The 14,572-nt window shown below is 40.7% G+C and overlaps 1 long non-coding RNA gene across 1 annotated transcript; it reads right to left on the bottom strand.

Moving 5' to 3' along the window:
• Window positions 1–11,349: 11,349 nt before the first annotated feature.
• On the bottom strand, window positions 11,350–14,540 carry LOC111854095 (uncharacterized). Its single transcript, XR_002840605.2, has 3 exons — window positions 14,470–14,540; window positions 13,592–13,726; window positions 11,350–13,506 (listed from the first exon to the last, which is right to left on the bottom strand). It is a non-coding gene; the product is annotated as an uncharacterized lncRNA (long non-coding RNA).
• Between the last annotated feature and the right edge of the window lie 32 nt (window positions 14,541–14,572).

Raw genomic sequence — 14,572 nt, 5'->3', positions numbered from 1 at the left:
TTAAAAGTAACTTTCCCCAACACTGTTCATCATGCTCGCAAATAATGCTGCATCCTGTAGATACTGTTTCTCCCAGTTGACACGCTGGTAAATTGAACCTAGTTATTTTAGACGGCTGCTCAAACAGGCTAATCTCCACTTTTGGAGCTAAAACATCTTCCTCAGGTCTGGGTACCCGGGGTACTCATCCCCAAACACTCTCCTGCCATTTTCCTCCACAACTCTCTTGCAACTTCACAAAACGATTTTGGTAATTAGACGTTAAATGTATTGTGGGCGGGGCTCAAGCTACTGCACCTACGGAATATCATGGATTAGTGACGTTGTATTTACTAAACATAGTACAAAAGATATATGGCATGAAGCCTAGCCTGTTTATGACCCCCTTAGTTATTCTTTTAACAGATTTTAAAGCGTGAAAGCTGCGATGGTTGTTGTGCAGAATGTGTAACTGGGAGACACCAGGGGGCGCCATCGAGCCAAAAGTAGTCTGTTGTATCTTACCTTGTTGAATATGAAAAGAAACTAAAGCCTTGTCTTTCATCTGGCCTACACTAAAGGGCAAATAAGGAATAAATCATGTAAATATTTACCCAGCTCCTCCCCTCTGAGTTTTTGCCCTTGCAGAACTGACAATCAAGAAGTATGCTGTGAATTAAATTGAAGCTGTTTATATGTGTCTACTGGGCTCTGATAAAATGTGCTTCACCCCCCCTCCTGTCCCCAGACAGTTTTTGTGTGTCCAAGACACACACAACCATAAGAGCTGACACTATCTGAGAGTGTACAGATGTGTTTTGCAGATGTAAGAATGCAATGACTGTGATTCAGCCCAAGATGCTGATAGATTTATTTAAATCTTCACAATCATGGTGTTTGGAAAAAAACACAAACATGAAAAACATTTAACAATTTCAGTTCTCAAATAACCCTGCTTCCTCTTCATCACATCTTTCCTTTCCCAGATATTCTGTGTGTGTGTGTGTATATATTATATATATATACACACACACACACACAAATTTATAACATGAGTGCAAGAAAACAGTATTTCACTTTCGCGTACCATTCATTCACTTTCATCGAGGTTTGGAGTGTGGCGTCTCAACACTTTATAGTATATTGCAGAGGAGGCCCTCTTCTGGGCATTAGTAGTAGTGCAGTAAATAGTTCTTACTGTCACACCTCCAGGTGAGAGGGTTCCGTTTCTGTCCTACAATGAAAGAGTGTTTAAATGATCTTTGCAGATATTTTCTCCAGGTTCAGTGTTCATCAAAGGGGTGAACTGATATCTCTCAATTGTCAACTGCCCTGTGCTTTTTGGGAGAAGCTGCAGGTGTACCTGAACTGTAGAATTTTAAATTTATGGCTGGATATTTATATGCACACTATATTTCCAAAGGTATTGGGTCACCCCTCCAAATCATTGAATTCACGAGTTCCAATCACTTCCATAGCCACAGGTGTATAAAATCAAGCACCTAGGCATGCAGACTGCTTCTATAAACATTTGTGAAAGATTGGGTCACTCTCAGGAGCTCAGTGAATTCAAGCATGTTACCGTAATAGGATGCTACCTGTGCAATAAGTCCATTCGTGAAATTTCCTCACTACTAAATATTCCACGGTTAACTGTTAGTGGTATTATAACAAATTGGAAGCAACTGGGAACAACCACGAAGGACAGTGCGTAGGGAACTTCATGGAATGGGTTTCAATGGCCGGGAAGCTGCATCCAAGCCTTACATCACCAAGTGCAGTGCAAAACGTCGGATGCAGTGGTGTAAAGCACGCTGCCAGTGGAGACGCAGTGGAGACGTGTTCTCTAGAGTGATGAATCACGCTTCTCTGTCTGGCAATCTGATGGACGAGACTGGATTAGGCGGTTGCCAGGAGAACAGTACTTGCCTGACTGCATTGTGCCTAGTGTAAAGTTTGGTAGAGGGGGGATTATGGTGTGGGGTTGATTTTCAGGGGTTGGGCTTGGCCGCTTAATTCCATTGAAAGGAACTGTTAATGCTGCAGCATTCAAAGCCATTCTGACAATTTCATGCTCCCAACTTTGTGGGAATAGTTTTCGGATGGTCCCTTCCTGTTCCAACATGACTGCACACCAGTGCGCAAAGCAAAGTCCATAAGGACATGGATGAGCAAGTCTGGTGTGGAAGAATATGACTGGCCTGCACAGAGCCCTGACCTCAACCTGATGAATTACAGCAGAGACTGCAAGCCAGGCCAACATCAGTGCCTGACCTCACAAATGCTCTCCTGGAAGAATGGTCAAAAATTCCCATAAACACACTCCTAAACCTTGTGGTCAGCCTTCCCAGAATAGTTGAAGCTGTTATAGTTGCAAAGGGTGGGCCAACTCCATATTAAAGATTTTTGTCAATATAGTGCATATAAAGTTATATATTCAATAGAATTCAAAAGATATATTTAATGGGAATAGTCTCTGTGACACTTAATGTTGTTATGGAAGACTGACGGATAATAAAATAAGGTCATTGCATCTTTTATGAAATGGAAGAGATAAATAGTGTAGGAATTATGTGTTGGTGTTTTTTTTGCTTTAGCGCGATACGCTGATATGTAGAAGCTGATCTACAGGCCCTTGGCTCCTGGACGTTCCTACACAGAAAACCACATCACACATATTGAAAACATTTGTTTTTTGTTAAAATTATTTCCTTTAACTTTAAATTTCCATTTAGCTGTGATGTGTGCAGCTTTCTGGACTTCTCAGTTGTTTTCACTGGATTGATGATGAGGAATACACTTGTATTCCTCATCGATTTTCCATAACCACTTTTCCCAAAGCGGGAATGCCTCTGTACTACAGCATTTGCGAGGAAGCAAATGAAATGAGGCAGGGAATAACCTATATGGGATGCCAGTTTGTCAGAGAGAAATGCAGCTATATTCCTGAGATTAAAATCAAAATGACAGACAGAAAATTCAAGATATACAATATACATATTTTATTTCAGCAGAATGTCAGATTTGGTAAATGGCATGCTTCAAACATTTCAAATTTAGCTGCAGGCATATATCACACACGTGCAGTATTTGTTAATGAAAACTTGCTGCTCGTCTGCTAACAAATGAAAGCACATTGTAACCCTTATTGGAAACATGCTACATGAGTCCACCGTCTACGTGTTATTTCCTGAAGCACTGAAACACAAACTGGCGATCCTCTGCCGCAAGGCACTGATCCCAAAAATCAGGGTGATGGGTACGATGGTGGAGAGGGTCAGGTTGACCAAGCAGTAGCTGTTCATGGAGACTTCAGTGAGGCCATGCTGAAAGATGGCTGCCAGAGTGTGCCTAGCGATAGCGCATACCACAAACTCAAAAGCCAGGAAGAAGATCATGAAGGCTGCCCGGGCCACTCCATGCTGGTTCAACTGGTTGTTCCCTTGCATCTTCCTCATGTGTGCGATTAAGTGGGCCATGAGTGCGCCACTGGAAAAGACCATTAGGGCAAGCACACTAGAGTAATTAAAACTCTTCCAGAAGAGCTTCAACACCGAGAGACTGGGTGGGAGCTTAGTGTAGCTGCAGTTGAGTCCCTCAACACTTTCATCGTGATGCTCCTCGAAGAACAAATCGATGATGCTGGTGATTAGACTGCACACAATGCCCACTAGTATAATATTCACAACCAGAAAGCTGAAGTGGCTCTTCATCCAAAGAAATATGGGACTTTTCCCAGGAACTATCTTGAGGTAGAAGAACACGCAGATCAGACTGGTGACCCATTTTTGAATCCCGGATGTCACCTCCCATAGAAAGAGCAGTGCCATGTGGGGACAAAGGTGTAGACTCAACAGGAGTACCACTATAATGTTCAATACACCAGCAAGTAAGTTCGACAAGATGATCAAAGTCACTATGACGTCGATGGTCTGAAGGTGTCTTGAAAGCTGGACATGTAAGGCATTGCACACTAGTATGAGTAAACCCGTGATGAAGCCTGGAGCCCACACAGTTAAACTGATGATGTAGGTATATCCAATCATGTTTGCTTTTGTAGGAGGTAATGTGCTTTTGTAGGAGGTAATGTGCTTGCGATGTGTATCTGCACTAGGTTCTCTGAGGTGCTCTCATGTGAAAAATCTGTTGAAAAGAAGAAAGAAAAATACATATTTTTATTTAATTTCTAAAATTTGTACCCCTATTTGAGGTGGAGATGTTTCCTTGGAGAGTGGCAGCCATATGTTGATCATACGATGACTGAGCTAAACTGAGCTAATGTTGGGAAGCAGAGTGTTGTGCATCTCCCCGCGTCCAGCCCTCCTCGCACAGTGACCTGCATTCATGTCCGCCAAGTCCTACACAGAACAATGGGCTACTATGTACTGCTGCGTATCTAGAGGTTTTTCTCTAACAGAAAGTTTGGTGGCATTTTTCTTGTAACTGTTCGAATCTCGATAAAATTTAATATGTAATTTGTCAATGGCTGTTAGGAGCCGAAATACTCTAGCAACCTGGGATTTTAAACGTTACCAGTCCCCTGTGGCATCCAATACTCGCCTTGTTCTTGTTAAAATCCATCCCACTGTCTGCTAATGATGCCCCAGCAACAAAATGTCCCAAATGTGGAATTCCAATGGTAAAAACTTATCATATAACACAAATGGCAAATACATGCCATTGGAAGAACCCAGTATGATGAAAAACTACTTCTGTAGGGATAATATTACATGTAGGCAGTGTGGAGAGGATGACCTCGAGAGAATTCATGTCTCCACACTTTAAACATGTGCTTCCCAAGTTTTCTGTTTAAAAGGTGAACGTTCCCATGGGAATCATCAGACCCTTCCTCTGTGTACAGCTGGGAACCTCTGATACTGCATTCCTGATAAAACAACGCTATGATTATTCATATGCTGTTCACATTCCAAGGGAAGAAAATCAAAAATATTTTATTTGTTTTTCTCATTAAATCTGGCAGATAGGGGAGAGAATTCATTACATCATAATTATTCAAATGATACATAATTTGATGTTGGCTCATTGATGCTTATTTTGGTGGCACATCAATATAAACGGCACTGTTTTTCTGCCATATAATCTCAGTATATATAAAATCAGAGGTGCAGCTAAATTTTGGTCTCCCAGGACTGAACTTGATCCCCCAAGATCGTACTTGATCATCCAGGATCTCCCAGGATTGTACTAGATTGCCCAGGATCACACTGTCCCTGTTATTAACCTTGGACAGAGTGATATGTAAAGTCACGTTGGAAACTTAAAAACTAGCCACTGTTCCATAGGCAACGAAGCACAGAAATCCGCCCCCCTCCATCCCCGCAACATAACTCTCCCTCAGTTACAGACTCCCGTAGCAATAATATGGACTTACCTCACAGAGTGGAGGGGGTCTGTAGGTAACGAGGTCCATCTTCTAAGATGTGTGGCTATGACTCCCGTGAATATTTACAGGTGAAGCCTGTGAATATTCATGAGTGACAGAATAAGCAAATAGATCAATAGGCAGATGCTGGATTAAGCAGGAGCACAGAGTGGCTGGGTGTATAGCAGGGGGTCTCCCTTTCACTGGCCTTATCATTGTCATTAATGAATCATGCCTCTCAGCAAGTCTGATAGTCGTACAGCTCCGTCTGGCACAGAGATTTGAGCTTTGTTTAGAGTGCTCAGGGTGTGGATCACAATCAAAATCTTTGTAGGAATGCAAAAATACTGGAAACGTCAGCATTACTTTTTGTTAAAATATACCCATCATTTATCATGCATCACCATGCTATTTTTAACTGCATATGTATACATGCTGTAAGGGGATCTACTGCAGGTTTTAAGTGGACCCACATGACTGGAGCGCTAACATTTTTAAATGTTAGCTAATGTTTAAAATTGATTCAGAAACAAACTGAAATTATTATGGCAGCAAATGCAGTCAATCCATCGAAAATAACAGCTCGTATAAACACTGTTTCTCCAAGCTGTAATCGTATTCAGAACGAAAGCTTTTGATTGACAAATGCAGAATATATATGAGAGCTGCACTGGCATCTGAGTGACGTGATTGAAATTGTATTTGTGAATATTGCTTTGACGGGCAAATGGTCACGCTGCATTCTTGGTCATAATCTTACCTATTCTAGGCTCAGTAGACATCCATTAAAAAATGTTTGCAAAAGATGTTTGCAACTTGACGCTCGACTAGGCAGGTGCCGCAGGGGCCTCGGGGGTGGGGACATCAGGTTCCCCTTTGGAAGACAGCGGGGGGGGGGGGGGGGGGATTTACATAGAGGCGTTGGACAGTGAGGAGTGTAATATCATAGGGTGATGACATCACCACTCACGCTCAAAACGCACCTCTTACTTGCAGATAGACCAGAGGTATGTGCCAGGCAATTACTGATTAGTTTTGACTATACATTACATCCTGCCTGGGATGTACCCCTGCCTTGTGCCCTTTGTTGCCTGGGATACGATCAAGGTCTCCCACTACCTCCATTTCTGGGGCCAGGAGCTCAATGTATTCATCCATCCATCCATCCTCTAATTCCTTATCTTAGTCAGGGTCACAGTTGAATTTCAATCCAAGGCTGCATCAGCTACAAGCTTGACTAGTATTTGTTTGGGCGGATGGATGGATGGATATTCACTATGATGTCATTTTACGTGTTTTAAATCTGCTTTGATTGTTTCTGTGTCATTTAAGCATTTTTCTCAAACGTTGACTTTGCAGCCTCACATCCTCGGCCCCTAATACCCCGGAAAACACGCCGGAAGCTCTCTGGCGCAAGGCACTGATTCCGGTGATGAAGGTGATGGGCACGGCACTGGAGAGGGTCAGGTTCACGAAGGTGAAATCCAGCACAGATTTTTTTCTTTCATGATGTGAGTGTCAAACACAGTGATGGAGAACATAAATGACGTTGACCACGCAGGCGAATGATGTATTTTGGATAACGTACTTGGCAGTTAAATAGATTCTGGCATCTCTCCATATGAGCAGTTTATCGACTCCATTGTCTCCCGTACCACGCTGGCAAAGCTGTGCAGCAATGTAACTGCAAAACCGACAAACAGGATGGACACCATCGACGCGTAGAAGTGGCTCGTGATCCAGCACTACGTGCAACTCTTCCCAGGCACAACCTTGATGGAGAAAGAGAGGCAGACCATGGAGATGCCCCAATTCTGTAAGCCTTCACAAAGTTCCCAGAAGACCGACACAGGCGGTGGACAGGTGGCCGAACTCAGCAAGAAATTCCCAGGGCTCAGGTTCCTCAGGGAGTTGAAATACAGAATGAAGTCAAGCTGCTGATGTTCCCATTCCAGGCAAAGTTGAACTACATTGCTTATCATAATAAATAAACTGGCAGCAAAGCCTGGTATCCACAGAAAAATGCTAAATAGGTAATTAAATACGTCCATATTGCTGCTTGCTGGAGTTTAAATGAAATTCAAGTTTATTTGCTCTAGTGCAAACACTGTTATGGGGAAATATTATGTAATGTAAACTTTTGCATTGTTAATCCATTTATTTCATAAACTAATACGATCAAAATTTATCTCAAAAATATATTAAAAAAATAGGATTCCAGTTATCAGAAATTTCATTCTGTATTGATACCATTACACTGTAATACGTTTTTTTATTTTCATATTTTATTATGATGATGATTATAACGTATTATGGGAAATGCTTGGACAATAATTAGAACACAAGACATAAGCTTACATTAAATCAGAAAAACACAGATCCCCACTCACCAGCCTCAACTGACACTTAAAATTCAACGGTAATAAAGATAAAACTCATGTAAATTTACAGGTTTAACACTTGTGTCAACAGCAGTATACTGGACCTACCTCCTGCAGAGATGAATGATTATGTCAAAGTGAATCTCAAAGGGTTTTGCATCCCGCACCCTGCATAATCATAATTAATAATTAATCATAATAATAAACAACATCTGTAATGTAGAATGTAGTAGCAGGTGTGACAGCATATGTATGGATATATGCAATTAGAGGTCTGAATATTCAGATTTATGTATCATCCCAAGTAGAACATTTATTCCAATGCATTTTGTGTCCAGCTCTAATACCAGCTTGCTATTTAATCCTTGAGTACATAAATAGAAATACTGAGTGAAAACAGAATAAGATGTGGTAAATATTCAAAAGTCCAACAACAAAGTGTTATAACTAACTATCTTTACTAGAAAATACAGAAACACTGAATGTTTTGGTTTACAATCACTATCATCAATGCAGAATGCAGGGGCAGCTGCAGGAGATGTAAATACCCTGTTTCATTTTCATAGCTATTGCTGGGTGAAAATGCATTTAAATAATGAAATATGTCAAGGTTCTATTTAAAGGTTCTTCTAGTTGCTGACAGTGATTTACTCAGGCATAACAAGTATTATTGACTTGAGATTAAATATGGATTTTATTTTTTTTTTAAACTCACACAGCGACAAGTAATCAAACCATACAGGATTCTGTCTTAATGTGACAAAGCAATGATCATTTATAAACAAGGCTGCAGAACTGGGACTAAGCATTGGTCCTGGACTTTGGGGTCCTCCATGGCCCAAAATTTTGCCAATCTGGGGTGTGGTAAAGAATTACTAGAGCGAAACAGTACCAGTGAATGTCAAGATAAACTTTTCTATTATAGAAGGGAAAGATAATACGATTTAAAAATACAATTTTGTATTTTTTAAAAATACAATTATTTATTGAAATACAATTTTTTATTAACTTGTTAGACTTCCTGAGGAATTTGTGTATTTGTTGTGAATCTGGTCAGAGTGAGGCTGAAAAGCCCAGGGTGTTTGGGGAGACTGTCAGTCAGTTAATTGAAGCTGAACCATGCCCACTATCAACTTGGAGATAAATCGATATTTATTAGCTGACAAAGAGTGGCAATGTTGTGTCGCAGGGTGCTGATTTCAGTGATGAAGGTGCTGGGAATGATGGTGCTCAGCAACGAACATGCAGAAGGTGCATATGATGTCCTGGGTGATGATGAACTGGATGTGTATCATGATGGTGTATCTGGAAATGGCATAGGACAAAAACACCAGAGCCAGGCACAAGATCATAATGCCAGCCTTTGAGATGCCATCCTGCCTCACCTGCTTCACCTGACTCATTCTTCCTCATTCTACTCACATGAGTGAATAAATGGATTATCAGTGCTCCACTACAGAAAATCATCAGACTAACCACACAAGCAAATGACAGAAATTTCAAGGATATCTTAAATAAGAGCACATTACTGGGAAGCATGCTATTTGAGCAATTCCTGCCATTGGTTCCACTGGAAGCTCCACTGGAGTTTCCCTCCCAGAGTAAATCTATGACACTTATAACTGGAGATCACTCACATCCAGTAAACAGAACAGCTACCACCAGCAAGGAGAAGCAGCTCTTAAACCAAAGCAAGATGCTGTTGTTGTGAGGCAGCACCCTAAATTAGAAGAAGATGCAGATGAGGGTGATGCCCCACTTTGGGATCCCTTCACTGAGCTCCCACAGTAAGGTTAGTGCCACCGGGGGGGGGGGGGTGGGGGGCATGTAGCCAAGCTCAGCAGCTGCACCATGGCTAGGTTAATGATTCCAGTACCCAGGTCCCCCATGGAGTTAGCAGTCAGTATCACACCAATAGTCTGGAGGCGCTTTTTGAAGTGAAACTGAATTACATTGCTGGTGATGATGAATAAATTAGCTAAGAATCCTGGCACAGAAAGCACAGCAGCAACTATGGGAATAAAAACCACCCCTGGCTCCTATGAAGATCTGGTAGCAGGAGCAGCCTGTATCTGTAAAGGATCTTGCTCTGTGGAGTGTAGCTGCACATAACCTGTCAGGGAAAAACAGTGACCTTCAGAATTTCTGAAAGCACAAAGTCATCAGTACATTATTTGCCTTCCACAGCCTGGGTTTAAGAATGTAATTTTTATTTGAATGTTTTAAATTGTACGTGTAATTCAAATTCCTAGGTTCCCCTTTCTGTGAATATATTAGTGATCATAGAATTTCTTGGATTGTATTGCGGACCAGGCAAACCTATACCATCAATATCATTTGTACACTTGAAATAGTTCAAATATGAGTTTTAACCTCCAGTGATTACTGCTAAGTTTCCCCAAAACCTTATTGGTGAAAGGCCTTACTCAAGAACCATAGAGACAAGGCTCTGAGGAGCAGTAATATAATAGATATACATTTACATAGTTCATAATTCATATATAGCATTTGGCACTTGCTTTTGTATTGAATAAGCTGACTCCTCCAAATTATATTCAAGATTGAAATAATGATGCATGGCTACCCACAATTCCTTGGAAAACTTCAGCTTGCCAAATCAATAATTCAATTATCGGTAGCAGGGTAAGATGACCCAAGCACTTTATCATTTATTCAAGGTATGAAAGGTAAACAGTAGTAATAGTGACCTCCCTCTAAGAGAGAATTTGTGGTGAGGTGTATCAACTGGGACTTATGAGAATAACTCTAAGAACTCACAGCTTCTGAATATAGATGAGTTACAGATAATGGAAAATGCTGAACAGTGACTTAGTCCACATGATGTTTGTAAGGCATGTCAGACTCTGGAGAGACATGAGAATTTACTCACAACTCTCTATGTCTATATATAAGTTCCTGAGTGTGCTTTAGATTGAGTGTTATTGCTGTATAAATTGTATAATTAAGGTCATATAAGTCAAATTTATATATCACCCAAGTCATTAGTCAGAGTGTGTCACTAGTATGTACATATACATTAGTATAGTGGTGTGTGTGTCACTGTGTATGTACCTGCCCGTGTGTGTGTACACCTAATTCTGTGTGTATTCTCTTGTTTGTGAGGGGTCTCAGAGTGGGGGGGGGGGGGGGGGGCACACTGCCATACTGCCAGAAAGCAGTGATCTGAGTTTTTTTTTTTTTGAATACTATTTAACACATCACTGGAAAGGTAGAAGTTGGCAGATCTGAGCTGATACAAGACAAATTATTTCCAGTTCTGATTATGCTTACTTGAAGTTATAATGTGAATCAGAATGTCATTCACAGGAACTGTGAATTGAGAAGCCACTGTAAGGTGCAAGCGATTGCATTATGAGGCCTGGACTTTGCATGCGAATATCCTCAGTAATAACACAGGCGGCGGGAGATCAGCTTGCCTATGCTGCGGTTTCTGCAGGTGTCCTCCTGGCTTTACTTCATTTTCATGGAGAATATTTTCAGTTGTTATAGAGCATCGGGAAAGATAATGTCATAGAAATGGTTGCATCCAAATTAGATCTATGTGTTGACTTTTCTTTTTTTACTGGACACCAAGCAACTGGATGGTTTGTGATTTGCTTTTGTTTCCGTGTTTATTAAATGATGTGGTTTGACACATTTGGGGGGCGGGGGAGGATCAAACATGAGTATGTTTCATTTGTTTTTGGTTCTTCTCTCCTCTCAGGGGCGTATCTTGTCTTCTTAGCAGGCCGCTGCTAAAGCCAGTCGGATGCAAAGTTCATGGATGTACCGTGTGGCTCTGCAGGTCTGGCCTTTGTGCCCATGATCATAATCTAATTCTTAATACTGCGCTTGGTAATAACCAATATATGCAAGCATGGGAAATGGTAAATGAGCCCATAACTTTAAAATATTGCATAATACATCTCCCATTTGAAATTTATTCTCCTGTACTCTATTAATGGACAAAAACTACGCTTTGTAGTCATTTAGTTTCCATTTACGTATCTAGTCGTTTTTTTTATGAATTTGTATTTTATTTTAATGTGTAGATTGCACAGCTTTACAATGCTGCTTTGCCATACATTACATCGCAACACAAATACATAACAATAGCTGGATTTGGCTGCAGGACCGGATGGCTGTTTGTCTATGCTGGACTACCTCCACCTCCCCATTTCACTCCCCTGTTGCGAGTCACGACTTTTTATGTTGTAAGGTGTAGTGACTATGTGCTTATGTTGCTGAGGTGTTTTTTTCTGTTCCTACATTGTACTCCCTACTGGAGTACAGTCTGGGGGCTGTTTTTTTGTTCTCCTCTTCTCTCCTCATGTAATTCTATTTTCTCTGTTCTTCCTATATCCCCTGTCTTCCCCCTATAATGTGATGTTTGTATATGTATGGTCGGGTTGATGGCCAGTTTTTTCGCTGGTACTTGTGACTAGTGACATGGTATATTGCAACAGCAATAAAGGGTTTTCATCATCATCATCACCGTCATAGCAGGAATGTACATCCATAGTTTCCTTTGCTGTCTGAGTTTTCACTTTCATTAGGTCCCCTAAATGCCAGCTACCCAATAATGAAGTCACATTAATCAGCCTTTTCAGAATTTCATAGATTTTTCTTACCATGTCATTGTGTCTGGCTAACTGTAGACACATTCCTTCATTAATCAAGCTATCAAATCTCACTAAGGTTGCCACTTCTGATTCTAAGAAATAAGGTAGGCCAACCCCTTCCTGTCTGATACACACGACAGTAAAATTTGCTAGGGTGGGGTGCTATTTATCTGGTGCCCTTGGAGTAACCTGGTTTGATGCAAGTAGATTCAGCACATCTGTGTCTATCTGTCACCACTGACATGTACTACGGCTAAGTGATATGATTAAATTCCCCTACAGGTACATTTAGCTGGGTAAGATGTTCGCCTACAATACATATACTGTTGTATAACAAAATAAACAGGGCTGCTCAATCTATAGGTGACAATGGCGGCCGCCTAGGACACCAACGTCTGAGGGGAAGCCGACTTGTGAATTTCACTTTGCCCCAGACGGGAGGAGCCAGCGGTGATGCTCACCTAGGGTGCCACATTGGCTAAAAACATTATTATTACAAGCCTACCTTACACATTCTCACCAACTCTCCAAAAATACGTGACACAATTCAATTCACCCACAACAAATTTTGCCAACTGGCTACCAGTCTCCCACCAATAAAATCTGCAGACTGGCCAGAAACAAAAAATATATATAGACTGTATTAATGAATAATCAGAAAATCATCTTGTTCCCCACAATTTCAGAATTACTGAGCTGTACAATGTCCCTGGAACATTTGCACAAAGATCCACAGAATGTTTATATGGCAGTTTACAAGATGACGGCTGCAGGCTCTGTTTTCGGCTGCCCTCTGTCATGCAGTTCCAAATTTGGGCGGATTTGGGGGGAAGATTTTCAGGTGTAGATTTTCATCCATATGTTTTTGTGAAGTGGTACCAAGATCCATCAAAGATCAGAATAAATGGAGTAATAACTTTAATAGTTATTCTATTCACAAGGTTAAGCCTCATTGGTTGATCTTTCTCTTTGCTGTCATAAAGCAGCACTGCTTTAATCTTAATGTGGTTTGTCTCATAATTTGATCACTTCCAGTTTGTCGCCTCTGCAAAGTGCCTGAAAAAGACCCATGTGTTTTACATCTGCTGTTTCCTTCCTTTCCTGCCACACAGCGCTGCTGCTTCATTTTGGGGCAGTCTCTCTGAAAATGGAATCAATATAGATATTCATCCATATGAAGTTTTTATTAAGTAGTAATGTGATCCATGAAATAGTTTTTGACTTACCACATTCACAAGGTCAAATGCCATCTGCTTTCATCCTTCTCTTTGCTGCCACTAAGCAGCGTTGCTTTAGTTTCAAGGGGATCAGTCTCAAAATTTAATCAGATCTAGATCACCCCTACAGTCTCTCCACAAAATCTGAAAAAGATCCAACAAATGTTCTTTGATTTATGGTCTTAACAGACAAAGCGTCTTCAACGGACCAGTCCAAAAACAAATGTCTTCCCTGTTAGGGAAATACAACAATGTCGCAGTTGCTTGGAAGACACTGAGAAATTTGGTGACATCTGGTGGTGACTACGCCGGAACTGTAGGACAGTACTTTGAATTGCTATTGAATACGGACAGCTATCGACAGTTTGAACGACGGCATTGGTGGAAATGCCGGAGTGGCAAATAGGCCTTTTCTTTTTACATAGTAATAATTCATAATATTTTAAAACATTATGTATTCTTCCTTATACTATTACTAACGTAAAGATGTTGCCATTGAGACACCAAAGTTATCCAAATCAAAACCTATTTTCTCACTTGGAGGTCTCTCGTTTGTAAAAGCACAAATAATTATTCTATCGTAATAATTAGACTTTTATATACCATCTCCTATGAACAACTAGCTTAAGGTAGCCTGTGTGACCTAAAGGTTTGATTACTTAGTTAGTTCGTTAGTTGTGAATTATTCGAGATTGTTCGAAGTAAATAGAAACACCCCTCTGTATCACGTGTAGATCATACTATTCACAATAATAACCCTGCAGAACATTGATTCAATACTTAATCAAATGCACTATTTTGAAGAGAAAATTTTTTGTATATTTACGATTTAACCAAACATTGTCAGTGGATTGCACGGAATCTGGATTTTTTTTCCAGACGCAAACCTTTTGTTTCTTCTAAACTACCTAACCCAGCTTTATCCACGTCATTTGGAACACTTTGTAGCGTCGTTGCGCGATCATTACGTACGTTTTATCTACGTTATCA

The sequence above is a fragment of the Paramormyrops kingsleyae genome, chromosome 22 (genome assembly GCF_048594095.1).
Source record: "Paramormyrops kingsleyae isolate MSU_618 chromosome 22, PKINGS_0.4, whole genome shotgun sequence".
NCBI lineage: Eukaryota > Metazoa > Chordata > Actinopteri > Osteoglossiformes > Mormyridae > Paramormyrops > Paramormyrops kingsleyae.
The sequence above is the reverse complement of the archived record's forward strand: the minus strand, read 5'-3'. Positions and strand labels throughout refer to the sequence as shown.